The 8,832-nt window shown below is 34.9% G+C and overlaps 1 pseudogene; it reads right to left on the minus strand.

Moving 5' to 3' along the window:
- Window positions 1-166: 166 nt before the first annotated feature.
- Window positions 167-3,535, minus strand: LOC113550415 (annotated as a pseudogene).
- Window positions 3,536-8,832: the final 5,297 nt, after the last annotated feature.

Below are 8,832 nucleotides of genomic sequence, written 5' to 3' on the forward strand. Positions count from 1 at the left end.
CGTAACAATTATTTAATTATTTTATCAATTGGATTAATCAAATATTTAAAGTCTAAATGCTTAAACAATAAACAGTTATATATACCTAAAAACATTAAATAGGTTTTATTCATTATAATATCAATGGCAAAAGTGCTTCTTACGTTCTTCTTGCTTTCTTACTAACTCACGTTAAGAACATGTTATTTGATATATTGTCTAAATGACCTCGGTATTTCAACCATAGGCCGGCTGCAGAAATGTGATCAGTAGTACATTTTTCTTTCACTTTTATAAGTATAGTAAGACCCTCTTACAAATCTTTTCCATCCCAAACTTTAAATGGTTCTAATAATTGAATACGATTGGATTTTGGGTCAACTACCACACTCATAGCTGATCCATCAGCAGGTGGAGCTTGGTAAGTATCTTGACTTGGATCAAATCCTCTTGCGGGTATTCATCGCCAAATGGATTGCTTAATTTAAATTCTTTACCATCAGCTCCCTTGATTGAATCGTTCGTGTGGTCGAAGTCCAAACGCGCTTCAATGTTTAAAGCCGTAACTAACTCTAGAGAGGTTACAAAGGCACGAGTTGCTGCATTGGCATCATTACGTCCAATAAAGTTTCTGTTATATAAACTGACAATGGTGTTCTTTTCGCCCTTTTTGACATCTTTACGATCCCATTGACCAATACATGGACCGCAAGCATTATAGCTAATACAGTACCACCAAATTCTCTCAATATTTGTGCAATTCCATTTCTTTCAATTGTTGCCCTAATTTGTTCAGATCCAGGAGTAACATTAAATGGAATTTTTGATTTACGACCGTGAACTAAGGCTTCTTTTGAAATAGTAGCACATCTCAACATATATTCATAACTTGAATTAGTGCAGCTTCCAATAAGACCAACTTTAATTTCCACAGGCCAATCGTTTTTTTTTGGAATTATTTCCTAGTTTTGAAATAGGATGTGCAAGATCAGGTGTAAAGGTCCATTGACATGAGGTTCCGGTATTGTCAAATCAAGTTCATCAATTAACTGGTCATAATGACTGTTATTGTCAGGAGTCAATAATGACTTACTTTACTTGGCTGCTTCTTTAGCAATATCAGCACGACATGTAGCTTTTAAATAATTTGCCATTCGATAATTAAATGGGAACAAAGAATTAGTAGCTCCAATTTCTGCACCCATATTACAGATGGTACCCATACCTGTGCATGAAATATTAACAACTCCAGTTCCATGATATTCAATTATAGCACCGGTACCTTCTTTGACAGTCAAAATATCTGCAACTTTAAGGATTACATCCTTTGATGTAGTCCAACCAGACATCTTTCCTGTTATATGAACACCAATAACCTTGGAACATTTTAGTTCCCAAGGAATATCAGCCATCACATCAACAGCGTCTGCACCACCAACTCCAATACACATGCCACCAAGTCCACCTCTATTAAGTGTATGTGAGTCAGTACCAATCATCAATAACCCAAGAAAAGCATAGTTTTCCAGAATAATTTCTGTTTCTGTTTCTGGTTTTTAATCTTATTAAAAGCTGCACTTGTTGTGTACGTGAGATATTTTATATAATTGGGAAATGTAATAATATTATCTATAAAATGTACAATATAAATGTTAGATAAGATACGTCTGATACAGCGATCATCGGCGACAAGCGATCGGCCGTTGTTCAGTCACAATAAAATCGTACGTATGTAAGTATGCGTCGTAGCCGCTCGATAGGTGAACTGGCAAATAAAAGTTAAATAATATTAATTAAGGTTTAGTACTTTATTAAATAAACCTGAGCGGTGGTGAACATTGGTCCTTCGTCCGGGATTAAAATCGTCATTCGTCATTTGTCAATTAGTTTCAAAGTACGAATTAAGTATTACATGCGTCATTGTGTCAATCAGTTACCGGTCAAGAAAAGATCATAAGTGTATTGATCAGCGAAAATTGTTAAAGATCGTGCGAAAATACAGTCCACAGAAATAAAGTTCATCCACAGAGGTAAAGAAGTAAAGTTCACCCACGGGACCCAGTATCAATGTACAAAACAAGTATAGATCGGAGTTTGAAGATTTATACTTTAAAACTATGGCTACAGCAGAGAAAATCGTAATAGCAACGGGCCGATTATATCGCAAGACGAGAATAGAAATAAAAGTCCCGACATCGATTTACCTAATTCTTGTATGAATAAAGTATTGTCGTCGATAAAGTTGTCGTCATTGAACGTACCAGGTATTTACCGGCAATTATCAAAAATGGGCATCATTTTATGATATATTTTCGGCACTAATAGATAACAATACGTCGTTAACGGCGACAGAAAAGTATTTTTATTTACGCGAATCATTACCAGGCGAGGCATTAAGTTCGATTAAATGTTTGGAAACAGCTAATAATTATACCATAGCATGGAAATCGTTAATCACACGTTACAATAATAAAAAGGAGTTGGTCCAAGCACGAAGCACATGTAAAAGCGATATATGATCTCGAAACGGTGGGCGGTGATTCGGCGAAAAAATTAAGGCAGTTTACAGATGCACTGAATATACATATGCGTGCGTTAGAGGCGCTAGGTCAAGAGCCAACAAATTGGGGACCACTACTTAATACATGTAATATCAATTAAATTAGATAAAATTACACTAAAGGAGTGGGAATCGAGAGCGCATTGTATTGAAGTGCCAAAATTATCTGAATTAATTACATTTTTATAGTCGAGATATAAAATTTTAGAATCAATTGGAAGCGTAAAAAATATAAATATTAAAAGTAGTACAATTACGACATCAAACGAGAAAAAATATATCGAAAAAAGAGGAACGTCACAATTATTCGCGTCAACGTCAAATTTAAAATGCTATGTTTGTAAATCGGTGCATACGATTTATAAAAATTCTAAATTTTATAGTTTGACTGTACCAGAGCGAATAAAACGCGTAACGGAGTTGAAGTTATGTAAGATTTGTTTACGCCAACACGAGAGTAAAAAATGCAATGCTAAATTTTGCTTTAAATGCGCAAAAGGGCATAACACACTATTGCACCTGTTAGGAGGGAGAAATACAGTAATTGAAGATAGTATGGCAGTTCAATCAACAGTTGCAAATGGATCGACAAGTGAAGTTATTGAAGCATCAATATCGTTAAGCACATGCATCGGTAATACAAGACAACAAGGTATTATTGTCGAAGGCGATGGTGTCATTGCGCAGTAAATCAGCGCAATAGGTCCCGGGACGCGTACTTTTAGATTCTGGATCCCAAAGTAATTTAATAACAGAGCAAATCGTACAGCTACTAAAGTTAAAAAAGAAGCATGTGAAGCATGATTTATGCGAAATAGGTGGTAGCACACAAAAGGCATCATCAGCAGTGGTTGCAACAATACCTAAGACAGAAAATTTACATTAACACATTAACAGCCTCGTGTTTGGTAGTGAAACGTATAACAAATAATTTGCCGTCAAAATTAATCAAAAATAATATTTTGATTCCGCGTGATATCAAATTGGCTAACCCATGGTTTAATAACATAGACTTATAGAAATAGACGGAACATTGGTTATAATAACGCGTGCAAGTGAGTAGAGCTTGTTTAGAGGTTCGGGCGTTGAAAAATCGCGGAAATAATTTTTCATATTTAAATATATCTATAATATAAATAAAATATCTATTACTTATAGAAATATTTATAAACGATTGTAATAATATTATTCATAGATGTAGGTTTAACTTGAAACACTTAAAACGTTATATTTTAAAATATAGAATATAGTTTATTCCATCATTACTATCATGACAAATAATTATCTTATCATTTAGAAAATAATAAAATTGAACAAACGCTCTAATTGGCTGTCCTTAGAACAGTTCTATTTCTCTCAATCTTATGATAAAACTAATGGTATTTCTCTTAATCCGTTTGGTACGACCATGCCTTTTAGTTCTCGGGGCAAATATTCCGTCTATGTTTAATACACCACGAAAAATTGACTTGTTAATTGGTGCAGATTATTTTTTCGAATTATTACGTACGGGACAATTAAAACCCGCGGCAGGTGGACCGATATTCCAAGAAACTCGTTTTGGATGGGTAGTGTCGGGTTTCGCAAATAACGTAATTAATACAGGTAGATGGGCGGCAAGTGCGGTAAATCTATCGATAACTGAGAATAAAGAAACAGATTTAGAACAGTCAATTACAAAATTTAGGAAATTAAAAGAATACGAATCAAAATTAGTGTACTCAAAAGAAGAAAAGGAATGCGAGGCACATTTTAATAAAAATATAAATCGGGATGAAAGCGGTCGATTTATAGTTCAACTTCCGTTTAAATTAAATGCATTAAAATTCGTACAATATTGCTGAACGACGATTTTTATTATTAGAAAAACGACTACAAAGAGATACGCAATTAAAACAAGATTATGTAAAATTTATGTTAGAATACGAAGCATTGGGACCATATGGAACGCGTCGAAAAAGAAATCGAAAACAAAGACGGAGAAGGCAAATATTATATTCCACACCACACCGTGCGTAACGACAGTAGTACAACGACGAAACTATGGGTCGTGTTTGACGCGTCAAGCAAAACCGATACGGGCGTTAGTCTCAATGATATTTTACTTAAAGGTCCGTCTATTCAAGACGATTTAATTTATATACTAATACGCTTTCGTACTTATAATTATGTATTTACGGCAGAAATTACAAAAATGTATCACCAATTTTTAGTCGTCGAGGATCAGCGAGATTTTCAACGTGTGTTGTGGCGACCTGAACCGACACAACCGATCCAGGTATATCGACTAAATACACTAACTTACGGTACCGTGCCGACGTCGTACTTGGCAACAGAGTGTCTCGAAAATTTGGCAAAAACGGAGTGTGATAGTTGTCCAGAGGTGAGCGAATCAATTATTAGAGATTTCTATATGGACGACTATTTAGGTGGTGCAATGTCAAAAGCCGGTACAATAAAATTACTAGACAATCTAATTTCAATTATGAGTAAAGCCGGTTTAGAGCTGCGTAAATGGTTATCTAATGACCCGGAGTTAATAGTCGACGTGTATTCCGATAACAACAGTATAAGAACTATGGGCGAGCTAATGACAAAAATACTAGGCCTGCATTGGAAATCAGATGATGATATGTTATTCTATACAGTGCAGCAGGTAGAGATCAATGCCCCAATAACTAAATAAAAATATTATCCGAAATCACAACAATATTCGATCCGTTAGGGTTACTCGGACCTGTTACTATAATCGCGAAAATCATTATACAAAGTTTATGGCAAATATTGGGTTAATTGGGATGACGTATTACCCGATAACATTTGTGCAGAATGGAGAAAGTACTGAGACGGGTTACCATCGCTAAATAAGTTAAGAATACCACGGAAATTAATTTCAAACATAATAGTAGTTACTACGAAAGTCGGAAATACATGGTTTCGCGGATGCGTCCGAGAAGGCGTATGGCGCATGTTTATACTTAAGAACTATGAGTGTACGCGGAGAAACGGACGTAAAATTAATATGCGCGAACTCAAAAGTTGCTCCGCCAAAAATAGTATCTTTGCCGTGGTTAGAACTGTGCGCCGCCTTGCTGTTAGTATTAGCCCGATTGAGTAATAAAGTAATACCAAAATTAAATTTAAAAATAGATCGACGTCAATTTTGGACCGATTCTAAAGTGGTTTTGGCTTGGATAACATTACCATCAGGTCGATAGAAGACATTTGTTGCGCACCGGGTTGGTGAAATACAAGAGTTGACCGCGTGCAGTGAATAGTCACACATCCTCTCTCATGACAACGCGGCCGACGTGATTTCGCACGGATGTAATGCCGAAGACATCGGTAAAAAATCAGTTTGATGGTTAGCTGGCCCGGAATGGCTAAAGACACCGATATGTGGCCGAAACTGGAAAAGGTCGACAAATCCGAAATAGAAAAAATGCCCAAAGAAAAGATTAACGTAACATCAATTACAAATAATTTGTTATGTACGTTATCGTCGGATTTTCCATTGCTAACAACCCATTCGTCATTAAAACAAATTATTCGAATAACAGCATATTGCTTACGTTGACGAAATAACGGATTAAGAAGTCACAAAAGTGTCGTCGGGCAATTAGACGTAAATTAATTAGAATATGCAGATTGTGCTTTAATTAAAATGATACAAAGTAAACATTTCCAAAAAGAAATAAATGAACTCAAATCAGGTAAGGCGCAAGTAGCTGGCAACAGTGTGCTGGACGCTGGTACGATTACGACCTTTTCGTGATGAGAAAGGCCTATTACGCGTAGGAGGACGATTGGCAAATGCGACTGTATTAAGTGAATAAAAAAACCTGGTAAGGGTAAATCAAATCCTGATAGCTACAGACCGATAAGTTTACTTACCTCCCTATCAAAAATTTTTGAAAAAGTTATTCATACGAGACTACAAAATTATTTGGACAGCGCAGATGTTATCCCAAAATTTCAATTTGGGTTTAGATCCAACCACTCGACAGTACAACAGCTTTTTCGCATAACTGAACATTTCAACAATTCATTTGAAAAACATTGCCATACTGGTGCTGTATTTATAGACGTCTCAAAAGCGTTTGATAAAGTATGGTAAAAAGGTCTTTTATACAAACTAAAATCTTTCAATACACCGAAGTACTTATTTAATATTATCAATTCCTTTCTAACAAATAGGCAATTCTCAGTTAAAATTAACGATAATTTCTCTGTCCCCGGACCATATCTGCTGGTGTACCTCAAGGGTCCAAACTGGGACCTATATTGTTCAATATATTCATTTCTGATATATCACAGTCACCACGCACAAACATTGCACTATTTGCAGACGACACAAAAATTTACAGTGAATCCCGCAACGTTGAAGCGATAACAAACAACTTACAAAATCACCTAAATCTATTAGCAACATGGTGCAATAGATGGAAAATACATATAAACGCTTCAAAAAGCTCAGCAATCATTTTTAGCTTACGTCGCTATTCCACTCCACCACTTCTAAGATTCGGTAACGATTCCATACCTTGGCAGTCTTCTGTCACCTTGGTACCTTGATGTCACGCTAGACAAGAGCCTGGGGGCCTCACATAGCTTCTAGAATTACAACAAGCATACCAGCACCTCTCAATGCTATTCCCTATCCTAAACAAAAAATCAGTTATACAAAAAAAAAAAAAATGCTCAATATTAATTTACAAGCAATTATTACGCTCATTAATTACCTATGCTTGTCCTATCTGGGGAAACTGCTCAGCGAAACACTTAAGAAAAATACAAATTTTCCAAAATAAAGTATTAAGAATAATAACAAACGCACCATGGTTCATACGCAACGAAAATCTACATAAAGACCTCCGAATCATCAAAATTCAAGATCATATAAAAGCTCTAGCTGAAAATTTCAAACTTCACTCCATAAATCAACTGGCTCAATACACTTCAATTTACACATACATCCACCACCTCAAAGACGTCTAAAACGAGGTTGCCCGCACGATCTTATTCGATAATGCTATTAAATAACTGTTGTCACTACTGTAATTATCGCTCTTAATTGTAATAGTAATTACTTATATTATCATGTTAAAATTAGTCAAAAAAATTAATGTTATTTATCCATAGATGTAGATAGCCTTATAGGCTAGGAATGTCTTATTATAATTAAAAAAAAAAAAAAAAAAGTGAATTTCAGCGATACCCAATGTACTTCCCCGCGACAGTAGGTATACGCAGTTATTGTTCCAGAGTGAACATGTAAATTTATTACATAGTGGTCCACAGGCCCTCGTGGCGTCCATTCGGCAACGATATTGGCCCATAGGAGCACGCAGTATAGCACGGAAGGTTGTGCATAGTTGCATTACGTTTTAAACAAAAACCGATAATAGTACAACAGTAGTAGTAGTCAGTTATTACAGACTCGATGGCGAGTTAAAGTAACATAAGTATTTATATTATAGTATAGTATAAGCTCGAAGACTTCCGCGCGGCAATGCAGTAGGTACAGCGTTGTGCGCATGCGTTTAAAACTAAAAACGCAAACTTTGGAAGGCTGTAACTTCCAAAATAACAGTTTGCGGAAATTAATTTTTGTATCATTGTTCTTAACGCGTTGAAATACATGTTTCAAAAAAAAAAAATTGAAAAAATCGCGTGGTAGCTAAACTGCAATTATACCCACATTATTAACGTGTTTAATACACGGGCAACGCCGTGATGAAACAGCTAGTTTTTAGTTTTTACATAAACAAGAAAAATTAATCTATTTGATTCCTACGTCACGGAATCGCCGTATTAGATTTCTAAACATAAGTTTAGGCACATTAATATATCCATGTTACTGAAAAATAATAAAATATGAGTAGGTATTTATTACAGATTCATACAAGCCAATTTTTAAAAAGTAGGTATGATAATATAAAGGTTTTCTGCAAAATCTTTTTAAATTGAAAACGGAATTACTGCAGTTTATTCTATTTTATTAAAATACATTTAGAAACCGGAGATTTAGAATGTTCGCAGAGTGAGATTTCATAACTTATTCTTAATTTATTATTTTTTAATATTTGAATTAAAATGTATTTTCGATATATAAACTATAAACATTTATTGCTGCTGTAATATTGAGAAGTTACTATAATATTTATGTTGTTAAAGTACATAGTAATAATAATATTCGTTTCGGTCACATAAGATATTATTAGGTTATTGGTGTTATTGCTCATGATTAGATACGAAGTTAAAACAGCTGAACGATTTGATAACGCTTGACA

Source organism: Rhopalosiphum maidis, chromosome 1, assembly GCF_003676215.2.
Source record: "Rhopalosiphum maidis isolate BTI-1 chromosome 1, ASM367621v3, whole genome shotgun sequence".
Lineage (NCBI taxonomy): Eukaryota > Metazoa > Arthropoda > Insecta > Hemiptera > Aphididae > Rhopalosiphum > Rhopalosiphum maidis.